We start from the raw sequence: 18,275 nt of genomic DNA on the forward strand, positions 1-18,275 counted from the left end.
CTGCAGGGTCCCGACCCCTGGGCCGCTCAGTGCACAGCAGTTCTGGGGCCGGCAGGTACTCGGAGGGAGCCTGAGGCCCGCAGCCACCAGGCCCTGGCACCCCAGGCCACAGCGATGCCTCTGCCCTCTCGGCTGGCCTCCCGGTTGTGCAGTGCAGCTCCTACTTCCCAGAGCGAGGCGTGGGTTCAACCAAGTGAAATATGGCAAGCAGGTGGGGGCCCAGTAAATAGAGGAGCGTTCTCTTTACCCTGAGCAACTGGAAGCCTTGATCACTTCCTTCCCTCTGGAGAGAGGGTGACAGGCTGGTTGAACCCAGTTGGAGCAAGGACCTCACTGGTTTTAAGGGTCACATCTGTCACTCTGGAGAGCTGAAGGCACCTCCGCTTGGGGGAGAGGCCTCCTGCTGGGGCCGTGGCCCCACTGGGGTGACTGGTGCTGGCAGGGCCCTGTTTAAACACCAAGGGGTGGGAGCCAACCCCCCCCCCCACACCGTCCCCGTGGAAGGGCCTCTGCAACCCAATCCTGAAGACACCTGGCTCCTCCTACCTCCCCAGCTTCGCACCTGTTGGGGGCAGTGGGGGAAGAAGAGGGACAGGTCTTACACAGCATTTTGGAACAGAGTGGAGGCCTTCCAATACCTGTGGCCTTTGGGGGGGGGTGTGACACGGCGGGGGGGTGGTTAACCCCTGATTGGCCTGGCCCTAAACAAGCCTCCTGGTGAGCGCGTGGAACTCCTGTGTGTCAGTCATTACAGGGCTGACTGAAGGATGTGGGTGTCACTTTACAGATTACAGAGCACGCTCAGTACACCATTTCCTGTGGTCCTCACTACAGACCAGGGAGGCTGGCAGGAAAAGAGTGCTCCCCTCCTTTTTTTTAAAGATTTTATTTATTTATTCATGAGAGACAGAGCGAGAGGCACACACACACACACACACAGGCAGAGGGAGAAGCAGGCTCCATGCAGGGAGTTCGATGTGGGACTCAATCCTGGGTCTCCAGAATCACACCCTGGGCCAAAGGCAGGACTAAACAGCTGAGCCACCTAGGGATCACTCGAGTGCTCCCCTTTTTATAGGCAAAGGTGTTGAGTCCCAGAGAGGCCACACGGCTTATTACCAGAAGGATGGAACGCATTCCCCTGTGCACACTGGGCCACTGCAGACGGGAAGGGGGGAGCCCCATCGTTCACCCTCAGACCCTAAGCTCCCGCAAAACAGCAGTGAGCACACAGTACTCTGTGTGCGCTCCATTTCTTCCCAGGTCCGGCTCCCTGTCACCAAGGCAGAGAAGGGACATGGAGAGTAAGTACCCTCCCCCATGCTGTACACTCCACTTTGGGAGAACAGGACACAGGGGCTGGGGCAGCGGTGGCTTCTCTGGAGTCTGAGGCCACCTGTAGCCTTGCCCCAGCCACATCCAGGCTGTCCCCAAGCGACACACCGGGCAGGGGCTGAAAGAGGCCACCAGGCAGCCACTGCCAGGACCAGGCGAGGCCTTCTGCACGGAAGGCGGAGACCCATCATCGCAAACCCGCTGACCCCTCAGCGCCCTGCGCTCAGGGGCTGCACGCCCGGCCTCACGGCGCTGTGGTGCTGCCCAGGGCCTGCAGGGTGCATGCGGATGAGGGTCAGGGCAGGATCCAGCGGCCTAAAAACAGAGACATTAGAGTTGCGTGGTTTTAGATTCAAACCCTGACCCCCTTTCTTATGAGAATATGAAAGTCACAGGAAAGCAGTGCCTGCTATGATGATTGCTCAGTCCACATTCATTGTCACACAAAGGTCAGCGAAGGTCACTCTTTTCACAGCTGTTGTGCAAATAGAAGCTGTTCCCAGAGCTGCTCATCACGTTACATGTCGTAGGCTTCACCTTTCACTTTATGAACCGTCTCTCCCCCTAGAATGGCATTTCCACGAGGGCAGGGATTTGTGACTGCTCGCGGATGCATCCTCGGTACCTAGACCAGCTGGTGCAAAATGAAAGCTCGATTTGTTGCCTGAAAGAAAGAAAAAAGAGAGAGAGAGTGAAAGAAAGAAGTTAAATTCCTTTAGGAATGCAGCTGACAGGACACCCGGGTGGCTCAGTGGTGTGATCCCGGGGTCCTGGGATCAAGTCCCTCATCAGGCTTCTCCCAGGGAGCCTGCTGCTCCCTCTGCCTATGTCTCTGCCTCTCTCTGTGTGTCTCTCATGAATAAATAAATAAAATCTTTAAAAAAAAAAAAAAAGGGAATACAGCTGACAAAGATGATCCAGGGGAGCCATTGCAGATCAAAGACCTGCCCTGCCTGGTGGTTTTGTTTTCTGGTTTGGGGGGTTTTTTACTTGGCTTTTTTTTTTTAAATCATGATTATTAGAAGAACTCATGATCTATTTAGAAACATTTGCAGTTGGAATCAGAATCAGGAGACGATTTGCCGCCTGTTTGCTCTGTTGAGATCCAGCTGGTAAAGATACTTGCATCCAGTGAAGTCGTCAGGTTCTAGATTCTTTGTTCTTTCTGCTTGAGGCTGAAGGTCTTGCTACTTCCTCTTCACCCCTGGATGTTGACTCTGTCACTGTCCGTACTACGTCTTCTTTCAGCGGTGCTGTGCGGCGTTGCTCAGTACGAGGCTTGCCTTTGCGATCCAAGCCAGAGCGGACGGTCGCTGGGGCTCTATTCCCGGTGTTGAACTTGAGCTGACATCCTCTGAGCCGCCTCCTGCATCACCAATTTATTATAAAAGGATAAAACTCAGGAAGAGCCAGAGGGAAGAGATGCACAGAGCAAGGGACGGGGAGAGGGTGCCCAGCTCTCATGCCTCTCCAGGGGCACCGCTCTCTCCCCTGCCTGCTGTTCTCATAGTGACCATGGCAGTCGTGGTGCCCTAAGCTGGCCTGGCATCCACAGCGGGTGGGAGCTGAGGAGGGGAAAGGGAGCCATGAGGAAAGCAGCGAGGAAAGCAGAAGGTGACCACGGCACTCCCTCAAGTCACACCTGTTTGAACGTGTCTCACCAGCACCCAAGGGCAGCAAGTCTGGAAGCGGTGCCCCAACCCCACTGTTTAGTATTTGTTGGACCCGTAATCGTGCAGAAATCCCCTGTGGGATAAGCTGCCTCTAGTGCACATTTCAAGTGTGAGCTCAGTCATTTCAGGATATTCTTTCAGCCACCTGTTTCGTTTTTAAAGGTTCCCAAAGCAGGTAAGCCCCGAGGGGAAAGTGCAAGCAAGCTTGTGGGTGGGCAGACCGCGGGAGCCGCCTGTGCGGTGGGCCTCCTCCAGGCCGGCCCCATCTGCACCACGTCCTTGACCCAGGTGGCACGACCTCGCTGCCCAGGAGGAGGAGAGAGGATTGGGGGTCAGTTGGGGGAGCCCCTCTTCCACCTGGACTTGGTCCAGAAGGTGCTAATTGTCAGCAGATGCCCCTCATCACAGGCTGTCTGCCCTGAGTTCCCTCAGGGTCTTTGAGGTGAAGCGGACTGGGTTTCTGTTTGGACAGATGTCCCTGCAGCCCCTTTGGCCAGGCTGAAACCTGAGAGGAGAGCCAAGGGACGGCCCTGTCAGTGGGGGTGGGGGTGGGGAAGCGCAGGGTGCCCCTCAGGCTCTGGGTGGGAGGGTGCTTGGGGCCAGGACAGAGGCTCAACAGAGCCACGCAGGCCAGGCTTGGGGTCGGGGGAGGCCCAGGATCACTGAAAACCATCCCAGAAGAGCTCCCTAGGCAGGGAGGGCCCAGAACGCTGCGCTGGGAGACACGTGGCTCCTCGTGGCCTGGGACGGGGCTTTCCCGACCCTGCCAAGCTTCGTATTCGCGCATGTGGCTCTTCTGTGAAGCGACTGTATCATTTATGCCCATTCTCGCATCGAACCGCTGGCCTCCTTCCTCCTCCCTCCGTCCCGCCTGCAGGCCCCTGAGCCCTCATCTGTTCTCCAGTCCGATCCTTTGCCACCTACGTGTTGCACAGATCTTTTCCCAGTTTGTGGCTTATCTTTTCAAATTCTTTCAAGCACCTGTGATAAACCGAGAGTCTTAAACTTCACGTAGCTGAAATGATGAATCTTTCATGGCTTGCGGTTGCCTGTGTGTGGCTTTTCCATTTTCTTTCCTGCTTGGATGTCCCACCCTCAGGAAGCTGCTGCCCCTTAGGGACCTGGGCGGGGATGGGCGGGCTGGGCAGCACGTCCTGACGCCAGGAAGGGCTCTGCACCAGCTTAACGGGGCCACGGTCACCAACCCGTGCGACAGAGGGTGCTGGGCACAGAACACTGCTCCCGTGCCCTGCCCACCCCTGCCTTGGCTCAGCACAAAGGTGCCAGCAAATTTGAGTCCATAGGGATCCGCGGGGAGGTAGAGGCCATGCAAGCTGGACAGCTTAGACGCTGCACCCAACGGGGGCGGGGGGGAGTGGCGGTACTCGAGATTCTGTGACCAGCACTGAGCTGTCTGCTTACCACATGCCAGGATCTGCCAGGGACCATGTCACAGCTAATGACAAGCCCTCCTGTCAAGGCCACAAAGCAGCGCTTTGTGATGCGGTGGTAGCCTGCGTCCTCCCAGGGCAGCGCTCCAGGCCGGGCTGGTCAGCCCAGGCCACGGGGGACAAAGGAGCCCCAGTCGGGTCTGGGCTGGCACTGGAAGCCCGTGTGCAGTGGCACCAAGGGCCAAACTCGCCAGCAGCGGCCGGGCCCTCACCCGCGTCCCGAGCAGGGCGGGGGCAGGCCGTGGTTCCCCAGAGGGGCCCGGCGGCCTGAGGCTCGGGGGTCTGGCCAGCACCCGGCGGGCGCCGCGGACACCGGCCTGGGCCTGACGGAGGAAGCCACGTGAATCCTCGGCAGCCCGGGCCCGGGCCTTCTCCCAGAGGACACGCTCCGCCGGTGAAGTGAGGAGAAGCCAAGCGGAGGCCCTGACGGGAAAGCCAGGCCTCAGCCTCTCCTTTCTGGTCCCAGCTGGGTTTGAGAGGCTCCCCCGGGGAGCCACCAGGCCCACCTGCAGGGCTGAGCACCTGAGGGCGGTGCTGGGGTTCTCGAGCCCCGCTCTCGGGAAGGAGGGGGGCGGTCGGCCTTCCACGAGTGACACTGGTTACTGTGGCGTTCAACTGTTGGTTTTTTTTAAAGATTTATTTATTTACGATAGAGAGAGAGATTGAGAGAGGCAGAGACACAGGCAGAGGGAGAAGCAGGCTCCATGCAGGGACTCGATCCCAGGCCCCCAGGATCCCGCCCTGGGCTGAAGGCGGCACCAAACCGCTGAGCCCCCCAGAGATCCCCATCAACTGGTATTTTAAAACACTAGTAGCAAATAGAGGAGTATCAGGGTTCAGGTGGGTTGGGGGTTTTTTATTTTGTTTCGTTTTTTTAACAAGATGCTGGATTAAACATTTGCATCTTTCCTGCCAGAAGAGCGAGGAGGGAGCCTCGACTCTGTCTGTGGCCTCACCTGAGCAGTTCCAGGCCGGGTCTCACTTCTGTCTTCAATGCACGGCTGCTGCCCACAGCGCCCCACTCCCCCGCCCCAGCCGGGGCCATCCCCTGCCCACCCTGCGCTTACCAGACTCCTCCACTCCTCCTCTCTGGCCACAGACCGTGGTTCCGACCACTTTGAATATAGTTTCCCAGTTAGCTCAAAATATCTGATCTACACCCCCCACGACCCCATGATAATGGACTTATAAGGAACCTAATACATGTGAGACTAATCCTATATGAGACTCATACAGAGCATGCAGTGGGTGAGAACTAGATGCTGATGAAAGAGGCTGTGAATTCAGTAGCCCCACTAAGTGCCATGACGTTTTCTTTATCAAAGCTGCATCCGGGCACCCTTGAAAAGCAACAGTCCAGGACGGGCAAGGTTTGCTGTCTATTGGGTCCAAGGACATGGGGAGTGTGCCTGTGAGTTTGCAGATGCTCACAAAAGCCCTGGATTCTTGCAGGGAATGCCGGTGTCCCCCCTCCCCACACACACACCTGGAGGTTCAGGGCACTCTCTGGGTTCCCCCACCAGAGAGGACGGGGCATACAGATCGGGGGCTCCAGGGCGCCCAGGAAAATGCACATTCGGCCCAGGCTGCCTGCCAAGTCTGGCCTTGGGCGGAGGTCCGGTTGGATCAGAAGTTCTTTGCCCTTTTTTTTTTTTTTTTTTTTTTTTCTAGAACATAGACCTCCCAGAGTGAAACCTTGGAGATTTCCTCTGAAAAGTGCATTTTGCAATTCAGGGGATTCCCAGAATCCTGGAGTCCCTCCACAGGTGTCATGGACCCCACGTGGCAATCAACTAGACAGAGAGATCTCCGGAGTTCTAGTTCTACAAGTCTGAGGTTTATGATTTACTTAATACCTGCTGGACTTTGATTCCCTGGCAAAAGTCTTCCAGTGGGGGGTCGTGGTCTTTGCCTCCGCCTCGCCCTTCAGCATGTGTGGTCAACTGTGACCAAGGCTTCAGGCAAAGACAAAGAGGGGGACCGAAGAATCAATCTCAAGGGAAGCAGAGGCCAGGAAGAAAGAGGAAGAGGGGGACGTGGCACACATGTACTCCAAGACTCCAGGCTTCTTCAGCTCAGAACAAGCCGGGCCAGCACAGCGCCCCAGGGTCTCTCTTCTTAAAGGAAGTGCCGGGATCCGGCAGGTACCCCAAAACCTCTGCGTAGCTCTCACCTGCGCTTCTTCCCACAGGGAAGGAATGGACATGAGGGCAACCCACCTGGAAAACGCTGGCTGATTTGTTTCCTTCTCTTGCAAGGTCTCTTTTCTCAGCCCCAGGAAAACAAGTTTCAAAGTGGATTGGGAAAGGGGGGGTGGGGTACAGATATGGAAAGAATGAGGAGGGAACAGATGGTGCCTGCTAAGGCGACCAGATTTTTTCCCCCAGTTAATCTGGGAATGACCTAATTTACATAGCATTTGCATAAATTTCCATTTCAAATTAAAGCTGTCCTAACTTCAAGTTTACAGGAGAAAATAAATGAGATCAGGCGATCTACTGTAATTGAACTCAAGCAGACTTCTGTGAAATGCAGGTCAAGCTTTTAAACTGGCAGATGAGGAAGGAAGTTTGCCTACTGTCCGTTAGTCGAGGGGGGCTGGAGAAGCCTCTCTGCCTCTCCAATTGGAAAAAGTTATCACGAGTGGGGGCGGAGAAGTGGTGAGATAAGGAAATTCAACCTCTTCTTTGGGAAGAACCAAAATTAAGAATAAGGCAGAAAAAGCAGGGACTCTGTCCTGAAGCCAGAGCAGTGGGCTTTGGGCTGAGCAGCTCCAGGCCCAGCAGACGGCCCCGGTACAGTGGGAAAGTGTCATTTCTACTCATCCCTGACATAAGTCCAGCTACTTGCCCTTCCATCCATTCATTCTCACCCTCCACCAGATCCCAAATCCCACCACATCCCCTCACAGACACACAAACTCATGTGAGCACACAGGTACCCTCGTGCACACATACATCCAGCCCCAAATCTAGCCAGGGGAGCTGTGAAGCCCTAGAACATGCAGTTCCCTCAAACCACCAAGAATTTCCCAGGCAGGACAGGACTCTCAAGTTGACTCTGGCCCCCTGAATGTCCAGTCCCCAACTCCTTTTCTGTCTGGGGCTAAATCAGATCGGGGCAGTGAGTTCTTAGCGCAGGGCAGATGGACTCAGAGCCCCACTGGAGGCCAGGATGGTGTCATGCAGTGTAGGGATGTGTCGGCCGCTGAAGACATTCCCACCAAGATGAACGAAGGCCAGCCGGTGGCCCTGAGCGGCGCTGGCTTCCGTGAAGGCTTAAGGCCACGGGGGCCTTCTGCTGACAAGCCCCAGTGCCAGACCCTGTGTCTTCAGGGTCCTCAGCCTCCGTTTGCTCAGCACGCAGCATCCCACTCTATTTCGCACCAGAGAACAGGGGTGGGGGAGCCTTGCTCTCTCCCTTACTGTTCCCCTGAAACAGCTGAGAGTTTTCAATGCCTCCCCATCCTGAAGTTAAAGTCTCTGTCCTCCCACCCCCAACTCTCTTGAGACAAGAACATAGAACAGTCCTGTCCCTGGGGGTGGCAGGGAGTTTGAGGCCAGGAGGATTGGGCTTTTTTTTTTTTCTTTTAATGACGGGGGGGGGGGGGGGGGGGGGGGGGAGGGTAGGGCGGAGGTGGGGTGGGGAGGCATTTATGAATATTTCAAAAAATTGACTCTGCCATCTACTTTGTTAGGAAGGTGTGACCTAGAAGTCACATAGCTCAAAGTAAAAGAGAAGAGACTCAAGAAGAGTGTTGCAAGCAAGACAAGAGGGAAGAGAAAGGTCAAGTGGAGAAGTCAGAGTCCGGTCCGGCTAATTTTTCAAAGGCCGCTCTCTCTGAGCCCCAGCCCAGCCCCCGCCCCCAGGCCAGGCGGCGCAGTGCCTGAGAGTCAGGAGTCTCCCAGCAGCTGCCAGATGGTTGCTGCCCAGGCTGTCATGTGGTGCAGGTTTGTCCACCACGCCAGCCTGATACTCCTACCGGCCAGAGAGAGGGCTCAGGGAGGGAGACCGCAGCAGAGCCAGATGTTCTCAGCCAGCTGGTCTTTTAGAGGCCCCAGAGCAGCAAAACCATTTCTTTTGGGGTCACCCCATCCCTGGCACGAGACATGCCATGCTTTAAGCCCAAGGTCGACAAAGCGGTTCTGTAAAGGGCCCCATAGCAAAGATTTCGGGCTTTGCAGGCCGTGCTCAGGTCTGCCACCGCAGTGTAAAAGCAGCCTCCGACGACATGCAAACGAACGAGTGTGGCTGTGAGCCAATAATTAGAGACACTGAGATTTGAATTTCATATACTTCTCATATGTTGTGAAATTATTCTTATTTTGATTTTTTTTTCCATTTAAAATCATCTTAGCTCACAGGCCTACAGAAACAGGCAGAGGGCTGGATTTGGCTGGCAGGCCATACTTTGCTTTAAGCAAAGCCCAAAGCAGAAGGTTGAGACTTCATCAATGCAAATTAAGAGGAGGTTGATTTGATTTATAGAAGACTCTAAGTAGAGGATGTCTTGAATGCATTTAAAATAAGATTGGATTGCAACTTCTTCCTGCCACACGCCATGCTACCTTCCTTTCCCTACCTTGGTGTTTCCCAAGCTGACATTTGCCATCCATTAGTGGGATGCAAAATTTATGAACAGTATTTTGGAAAACACAGGATAGAATAAGATAGGATAGAATAAGAAATACATCAGGCTCTACCACACATAACAAAGGTTGTATCTTACAAAATGTTGCCAGCTGTACGGATATTCACAGATCTACACTAAATGACTATTGTGCGTGCTGGATTGTAATGTGAGACGTATTTCTGATAACGGATCATGGTTTAAAAGACCATGCTCTGGGGATCCCTGGGTGGCTCAGTGGTTTGGCCCCTGCCTTCGGCCCAGGATGTGATCCTGGAGACCCGGGATCGAGTCCCACGTTGGGCTCCCTGCAGGGAGCCTGCTTCTCCCTCTGCCTGTGTCTCTGCTTCTCTCTGTGTGTGTGTCTCTCATGAATAAATAAATAAAATCTTAAAAAAAAAACAATTAGGTTTTTAAAATTAAAAATTAAAAAAAAAAAAAAGACCATGCTCTGATGAATATTGGGAAAGAGAGAAGTTGAATTTCCATTTCTCTCTCCACCTCTGCGTCCCTGTGGGTTTCTTTGCTGATGGACCCTGAGAACCACTGCTCAGGTGTCCTCACCATGATGCTCTGACAGATGGGGTACCAGAGATGAGGAAGACACAGGCCATACCTCACTGTCATTCTCTGCGCCCCACCAGGACATGGAGCGTTGCTCACTCAATGCCTTGGAGACAGAGTGCCTGGCGCCTAAGTGAAGCTGGGCACATGTGTGCTGAATGCATCCCAGACAGCAGGGTTACAGGTGCAAATGCGCTGGGGCAAGAGGGGGGCACAGAGCAGTTGTAAAACCGAAAGAACCTCAGGGAGAGGGAGACCCTTTGAAGAGTTTAGAGGGTCTGTTGTGTGTGTGCCGATGGCCTCAGACCTGACCACATCATCCAAAGAGCTGGCACTCGTGACTGCCTAGAGCCCCCCAGGAGACAGACCAGCCTGGCCCCCGAGGAGGCAAGACGCTGAGACCCAGACTTGCCCTTCCCGCTCTCAGTCACAGTGTTTGGTGGCAGTGTTTTGTTCTGTCTTGTTTTATTATTTTATTTTCTTGGGGTGAAGCAAACATCTGGTACACAGATCTTCATACGTTTTAAATGTCTCTCCCACCTCCTGTGGGTGTCGCAACCCCTCCCCTCACCTCTCCTGCCTGTTCATTTGAATATGAACTTAATGGACGCTAAGTAAGTCAGCAAAGATGCTGTTTTTATTCGGTGGAGCAGATGTGTGTCTGAGGAAACATGCTTCTACGGGCAACATCACCCAAAAGGCACCTCCCGTCAGTGCCCTGCCACCCAGAGGGACCCCACGACAAACTGCAGGCACAGCCAGCCTCGTCAGGTGCCCACCTCCACCCCCAGGAAGCTCTCAGGGGAACTGAATGTGCAAACGCCACCTCCTCTCTCCCCTCCTCATGGCACTAGGGACAGCCCCGGAGCTCAAGTGGCATAGGCCAGTCTGGTGCCAGGAAAGTAGTCAATGCTTAACAATTTTGATGGATCAAAACAAGGGATCAATCTTGCAAGTTCCATCCAAACCAAGTTCCAGCACTTTCGGGGATTCTGGGAAAAGCAGGACAGGCCAGGGAATGCTCGCGCAGCCTGGGTTGACTCATCCTCAGCGTTGAAGAATGCTTGCCTGAGATATCCCCAATCTGGGATCTGCCTCTGTGCCGAGAGTTCCTTGGGGCAGCTGAAATCTGGCGCAGGAGAGCGGTGGGGACGGCCCTACCACCCCACGGGGACAGGGGTGTGGGCGAAGGGACGAAGCAGCCCAGTGTTCACATGGACTTGCGGGACAGTTGTCCCCCCAGCCGGGCACAGGCCTGCCCTGCTCAGTACACTGTGATGTGCAGGAGGGAGGCCCCAGAGCTTGGCCCCACACTGCCTCTAGCTGGCTCAGTCACCTTGCCCCCTCTGCTCTTCCCTCTCTTTATTTGCACAGCAAAGAGGTTGGCGCAGATGACCTTAAAGCTTTTTGTAGATTTGAAACTCCACAGACAGTTGTGTCTTCTCTAAACTCTGCCCAATGCCTGGGATGTTTCCAAGACTGGCACTGGGTGTGTGAAAGCCCCGTGCACACCGGCCCTTCTAACGACCGTGAGTCGGCGAGCCCTGCATCTGCATGGCCCGTCACCTCGTGGACGCTGTTCTTAATGGATTTGCCAGCTCCTTAGATCAGAGATTTACCAAAAGCCTGGCTGAGCCCGGATTAGGTTTCCTGGAGACTGGGCTCAGGCCCGTTCGTGGAAACACTTTCTGGGGTCAAGGTGCCTTTCACAGAGGAGGGTGGATGGCAGCGGTGTGGGCTCCTCGCCCGTGTCCATCCTGTACTGAAAGCCCTGTGACATCAAGCAGCAATCGATACGCACCAAAAGAAACCCCCCGACTGAAGAGTTGTGGGTCACTCAGTGCTTGGCACGCTGTCCACGTGGTGAATGGCCCAAGGCCAGACTTGCACGTTCTGGGAGGGCCATTGTCTTGGCCATCTTCTCGGAACCAGTGATGTTTGGCCTGAGCCAGGCAGAGGAGCCCATAGCACCCACCTATGACTGTGTCACCTTCAGCTGAAAGGTCCCCGGAATGCACAAGCCCCACCCAGCAGGTCTCTAGGAAAAAGGGCCGATGCTTCCCAGGGAAATGCCACCTCCATAGAAAGAACTGAATGTGTACCGTGGGTTATGTCCATGACCTCCTTCATTACACACACACCGCTAGGGGGCAGACGTAGGCCGCTATGGTCACCATCACCACCATCATTGAAATGGAAGCACAGAGATGTTAAATAACTTCACCCAAGGCCACAAAGAGCCAATATTTGACCCCGAGTGTAGCTACTATCAGAGTCGACACTCTTCACCACTAAGCTATGTCTTCTCCAGAGGAGGGACAGGTCAGCTTGGTGGCGTTCACGTAGACTAGAGACTAGATCATGTTTCGTCTTGAGACACTATTTGGCAGCAAAGTCAAAAGAGTCACCAGAACTTGGTGGGTTAAATAAATAAAACTTGAACAAAGACCAGGCAGCTTTGGAGAAATGAGCTACTGAGGTTTGAGAAGTCATGTCTCTAAGATTCTAGGAGCCTTAACGGAGGAATTAGGCCTTGGGGACAGCATTGTAGGCCGGGGCAGGAGTCAGTCCAGGCAGAGAGGTGGCTTCCCCAGGTTAACACAGGCCAAGGGAAACTAAGTTTTAGGGACCTCCTCACCAGGTTGTCTCCCACTGCCGACCTTGGTGGTTATGGTGATTTTATCAAGTAGGAAGGCATTTTGGCATCTTTCAATTTCCTAAAAAATCACGGCAGGATAATGGCAGAGCTTCCAATATGCCATATGCGTGGCTGGTCTGAGACAGGCCTCCCAGGTATGAACCTCCTGTTTTACGTTTTTCTGTGTCTTTTGTTGTTTTTTTTTTTTTTTAATTTTACTTTTGAGTAATCTCTACACCCAACATGGGACTTGAACTTACAACCTCGAGATCAAGGGTCGCATGCTCCACCGACTGAGCCAGCCAGGCGCCTCCCTCCTGGTTCTTTTGAAAGCACTTTGGCTTATAGCTGGAGACTCTGGAGTTGGCTTTTTGAGGGTTGATACAACACCGCAGAATAAACCAGGTGGTAGCTGAGTGCTCTGTGTCAGGGAAAAGGAGTATTAAAATGAGGCTCAGCAATCCCTCTCTCCCCAGAGTCCCTCAAAGAGCAGGAACCCAGGCAGCCTTTGGCTTATAGGAAAATAAAAATGGGTAGCATTCACAGAGATAGCCAATAAGTGTGATGCAGGAAGAACAGAGATGTTGAAGGTACAGCCAACCCTTGACAATTATTATGCACATCCCCATCCTAATCACTGTTAAAATTTTAGAATAAGAAAAGGTACCAGACACATGGATCATGGAAGCTACCATACCTATGATTCCTGGCTAAGAGAAACTGCCCCAGTCGTAGGCCCAAGGAGGGAAGTGTCCCTAGCTGTTCCTCATCCAGCGTTGGGTGTTTTTACCATGTGACCCTCTCTTGGCCATGTGTGACTGAATGGGAGTGGATGCCTTGCCTAGAATGTGCCACCCACGGGCGACTGGCTGATATTGTTTGACAAAGCCCATGTCAACCAACCCAGCCCAAAGGAAAATCAGAGTTAGCAAGTAGATCAATCAAATTCTTTCTCTCTTAGGAATTGATTCGGGGAACAAAGAGAAAATGAGCCAGCTGAGAGCAGGATAAGAATCCTGAAGATACACTTCAAAGAGGTGAGTGAGGAGTGCAGTCACCATGTCACACGGATGCCAGGGAGCACCAGGACCAATGGTTCTAAACACACATGTCTCCGCGCATGGGCTGGCAATGTACCCACACAGGTGGGTACCACATTGTGCACAAGGTGGAGATTGTACCTCTTGTTGCAACTGAGCATATATATTGTTAAACAGTGTTTGTCAGACAGAATGTTGAGTGCTTCAGGCAAATGGAGAACCTTGCCTGGCGGGCACCTTGGCAGGGAGAGCGAGAGCATAATGACAAGGTGTGCGATGCAGCCACAGGTTTTGCAGGAGGTGTACAAGCTGGGTCCTGTGAGTACAGAAGACAGCAGTTGAGGCCGTAATACTCGTCCTCAACTAAAAGACATTTGAGGGCTTGAGGAATCACTAAGTGAAGGGGATGACAAGTAGGGATGTGACTTAAGTCCTTTAAACGCTTGCCAAAAATTCTAGTACTTGAAAGTGCACCACTGGATTAGGGCCCTTTTGGTTTCAAGCGACAGAGACTCCATTCAAATTAACTTTCGAAGGGATGAGATGGCTCACATAATTGAAAAATGTAAGGAAAGAACTGACTTCAGTCATGGTTGGATCCAAATGGGCAATATTAGGAGTTAGCCCTTCTCTCTTCCTCTGCTTTCCTCCAGTTGGCTTTCCGCCTTGGTTGGCAGGCTCTTCCCACATTGCACAAGCGTGGGAAGTCAACACTGGCCTCCCACTTCACGCTTCCCTCCTCCCCGCTGAGCAGCCTCAGTAGGCAAAGTGTGATCCCTAGAAGCTGAGCCCAAGTCCCGCGGACAGCTCCCGTTGATCCACCTTGGATTGGTTTCCCAACCAGACAGGGAGAAGCAGCAATCTGATTGGCCTGGGTTGGACCATGTGTCCAGCTCCGGATCTAGGGCATGACGTCAGCCCCAGCGGAACACAGAGCCTAATATAGAAAATGGTTGTTCCTGGAGGGATGGATGTTGAACAGGCAGTGACAACAGATGTCCACCTTAGCCCCAAACGAAATGGCCGAGTGCGAGCTCTCTGGAGTGAGGATCCTTGAACTCTCTACCTTAAGCTCCTATCGCTAATGCTGAATGACTTTCTGATCCCAGCTCCACGAGGGAGGACTAACTATATCTTGGGTTTATTAATCAAGGTTCTTATCAACAAACAACAAAATCCACTCTGGTTTGTTTAAACACACACACGCACAAAATTTTTTTTTTAAGATTTTATTTATTTGAGAGAGAGAATGAGTAGGGTGAGAGGCAGAGGGAGAAGCAGATTCCTCGTTGCGCAGGGAGCCCCACCCAAGGCTGGATCCTAGATCCGGGACTCCAGAATCATGACCTCAGCTGAAGGCAGACACTTAACAGACCCAGCCACCCAGGCACCCCAGGAAAAAAATGTCTTAGAGGATATCAGTGGCTCCCAGAGTCTTTGGCAGAGTCAGAGAATGGGGCTTGAGGCTCTGCAGCCATGAACGATACCCAGCTCCCCACTTGAAGGTGCACAGGTTCGAGCCCACCACCCTTGTCTCCCGCTACTGGAAGCATCTCTGCCCCTGCTGCCTCCAGAGGTGCCACATCCCCTGCCATGCTTGGCTCCCATCACCAAGACGCAACCGCATGCAGCAGCTGCTTCCTTGCTCTTCATCCTTCCATGTTTTTGAAGTTTCATCCAGTTGGCATGTGTCCTAGCTGCGGAGTGAGTCTGGGAAACTGAGTTCTGATCTCCACCCTGGTGAAGTAATGCGGGTAACGTGGCCTACTTTCCTAACTTAGAAAGGCTGTTCAGATGATGCTGGGCTGGCACCAATATGACCCACATCCACTAGGCCACACTTCAAACAGTCAAGTCTTCTGTGTCTTCCAGGTTCCAGAGAGATCAAGTAATGGAGCCAAGACTCTTTATTTCCACATGTGTCCTGCCAATAAATCCATGAGTCTCTGATCTTTGCAACCAATAGAAGTCAGTTAACACAAATAACTTGGCAAATGCAATTGGATAAAATTTAGCTTGGGGTAGTGTTTCCTTCCCAACCAGATTGGTAAGAAGCTGAGTTTCCAGGCGGGGGCTCCCTGGCAGGGCCTTCCCCATGTGATAAATTTCCTTCAAAGTTTGGAATTCTACACCAGCACTTTCCAGGAGACTGGGTTATCTGACCTCCATCCTGTGGCTCCCCACTGCTCTCAGACCCTCAAATTATTCAATTAAGAAAGAGATTTTGAGGGGCACCTGGGTGGTTCAGTGGTTGAGCATCTGCCTTTGGCTCAGGGCGTGATCCCCGGGTCCTGGGATCGAGTCCCGCATCGGGCTCCTTGCAGGGAACCTGCTTCTCCCTCTGCCTCTGCCTCTCTCTCGGTGTCTCTCATGAACAAATAAATAAAATCTTTAAAAAAAAGGAAGAGATTTTGAAGGGCACCTGGCTGGCTCAGTCAGTAGAGCATGCGACTCTTGATCTCAAGGCTGAGTTTGAGTCCCACTTTGGGTATGGAGATTACTTAAATAAACTTAAAAAGAAATAGATTTTAAGTACCAACTATGTACCGGGCATTGTACCAATCCTGGACGTACTCTACCCTCAGGGAGCCACCACACACGTATATCAGCCAAAGCTTGATGGGAGCGACATGAGGCCAGAATGAGAATGAAAATGTTCAAGCTCCGTTATCCAGAAAGAGATGCATAGTTTTCATTTTTACAGACTTCTTGATCAGGGTCACTTCAAAAGCTGAGGTCTTTGACTTAGTAATCATACAGGAGCATAAGGGTGCCCGGGTGGCTCAGTCATCCGAGCATCTGACTCTTGATTTTGGCTCAGAGGGCAGCCCGGTGGCTCAGCGGTTTAGTGTCGCCTTCAGCCCAGAGCATGATCCTGGAGACCCGGGATTGAGTCCCACATCCGACTCCCTGCGTGGAGCCTGCTGCTCCCTCTGCCTGTGTCTCTGCCTCTCTCTATGTCTCTCTGTGTGTATCTCATAAATAAAGAAATAAAATCTTAAGAAGAAGTAGAAGAAGAAGAAGAAGAAGAAAGAAGAAGAAGAAAGAAGAAAGAAGAAGAAGAAGAAAGAAGAAAGAAGAAGAAGAAAGAAGAAGAAAGAAGAAGAAAAAAGAAGAAAGAAGAAGAAGAAAATATTGTTAAAGAAAAGATTTTGGCGCAGATCATGATCTCAGGGTGAGATGGAGCCCCAGGTGGGGGTCAGCGAAGGGCATGGAGCCTGCTTGGGATTCTCTCTCCCTCTCCTACTGCCCCTCCCCCCTCTTTCCCTGCCTAAAAATAAAAATAAGAACAGGCATATATGGCCATCACAGTCTCAACACGGAGTCTAACAAAGAAATGTCTCTGATGGGATCATTCAAGGGTCTCACCGTTAAACACGCTCCATCATATTTAGGAAGTGAGAAGTGCCAGCTGGGAGGGAACACGGCGGCCTCAGAGCACCCAGCCAGGGCCCCGCCCGGCGGGACTTGCAGAACTGGCTGCAGCATCGCAACGTCCGCGAAGCAAAGTGCAGCCCGGCGCGACCTTGAGACCCAAAGGGCCCGCGCGGCCGCGGAGGCGCAGGTGCGCACGCCGGCCGCTAGGTGTCGCCGCGAGCCCGCGCGAGCCGGTACCTGCCGCGGGCGGGCGGAGCGGGGGCTGTTTGCGATCAACACGTGGTCAGCTCTCCACCCCCCCCCCCCCCCCCCCGCCCCGAGGCCCCGGGGATGTGCTGGGAATTTTCATTTCTTGAGAAATCCGTGATTCAGCAGCGGCCCTCTGGTGGCCCTGCCTGAGACAATGGAGGCCGCGCTTGCCCCCGGCGACCTCCGGGCGGTCCTGGCAGCAGCAGCCCCAGGGCCCACCCCAGAGGCCTCGTGCTGGGGACTCCGAGGCCCGCACCCAGTCCCACGTCATCCCGCGTGCGGTCCTCCTGTCCTTCCGCCCCTTTCCCTGCCCCTCGGGGCGACCCCTGGCTTCGCTCCCTTTTCCCAAAACAGCCACAAGATTAAGGGCGCGTTGCAGCGGCAGCAGCAAGAGGCTGAGCTATCTCAGCAGGAATTGCGGAGCCGCGTCCTGGGTCAAGGGGTTAGAAGCCCTGCCTGGTGTCCAGCCCCCCCCTGCCGCTCACTGAGTGGGGCCTGACCTAGCTGCCAGGGCTCTCGGGCTTGCATGCTTCCTGGGGGGACTAGTGCCTCCAGATGCATCCGTTAAATAAAATTATAAGTACAAGGGACCCCATGGGATCCTGCACACTGCAGGCATTCCATAAGTGCAAAGTGAGTTTAAGTACTATTGCACAGACCCTTACACAGACGCGTTAGCACACGTTCAGCCCAAGGTACAGAGTTCAGGCCCTGGCTTCCCAGAGGTGGTGGCAAGACCGGGTGTTAAGGAGACAAAGTCTGGGAGCATTCGGTTAGAGACGCCAGGCCCCACCGCTGATTCTAACCCGCTCTACCCGCGTCACCAGTGATGAGGTTGTTCTGAGCCCAGCGGGGAGCTTCGCTTGGCAAAATGCCCTGTGAGCTGTCCTGGGCCCTTCCGGGAAAGGCCACTTGTGGGCCGAGCGGCCCTCACACACTCCTCCCCAGGGTCTGGTTCACCACTCCCTGGTTTCCAGCCACCACACTGCTACTGTGGGGTTTTGTGGGAGACCACATGGCAGGATCCTGACTGTGGGTGCCCTGCGGCTGCTTGGCGGGCCCTGGGGCCACACACCCTGGAGAGCTGGGGAAAGAGGGAAAGAAGGCAGAGCCAGCCAGTCTTTTACCGGAGGTGCTTCTAGATCCCTCGGTGGAGCAAGCTAGATGGTAAAAAGAGGCCTTGCTGGTCCAGATTAGCAACTGCAGCCCCATTGGCCTTGGAAGAGGGGCCTGAATCTGAGTGACCCAGATCCTGATTGACGGTCTTTGGAAGGCATTTGAATACTCCTGGCCAAGACGAGACTGCTTTTGTTGAGC

At 53.6% G+C, this 18,275-nt stretch overlaps 1 long non-coding RNA gene across 1 annotated transcript; it reads right to left on the reverse strand.

The window, feature by feature from the left end:
* Positions 1–907: 907 nt before the first annotated feature.
* LOC112661460 (uncharacterized) lies at positions 908–16,868 on the reverse strand. Its single transcript, XR_003137725.3, has 3 exons — positions 16,701–16,868; positions 12,552–12,712; positions 908–1,999 (listed from the first exon to the last, which is right to left on the reverse strand). It is a non-coding gene; the product is annotated as an uncharacterized LOC112661460 (long non-coding RNA).
* Between the last annotated feature and the right edge of the window lie 1,407 nt (positions 16,869–18,275).

This window comes from Canis lupus, chromosome 18, assembly GCF_003254725.2.
Source record: "Canis lupus dingo isolate Sandy chromosome 18, ASM325472v2, whole genome shotgun sequence".
NCBI classification, from domain to species: Eukaryota; Metazoa; Chordata; class Mammalia; order Carnivora; family Canidae; genus Canis; species Canis lupus.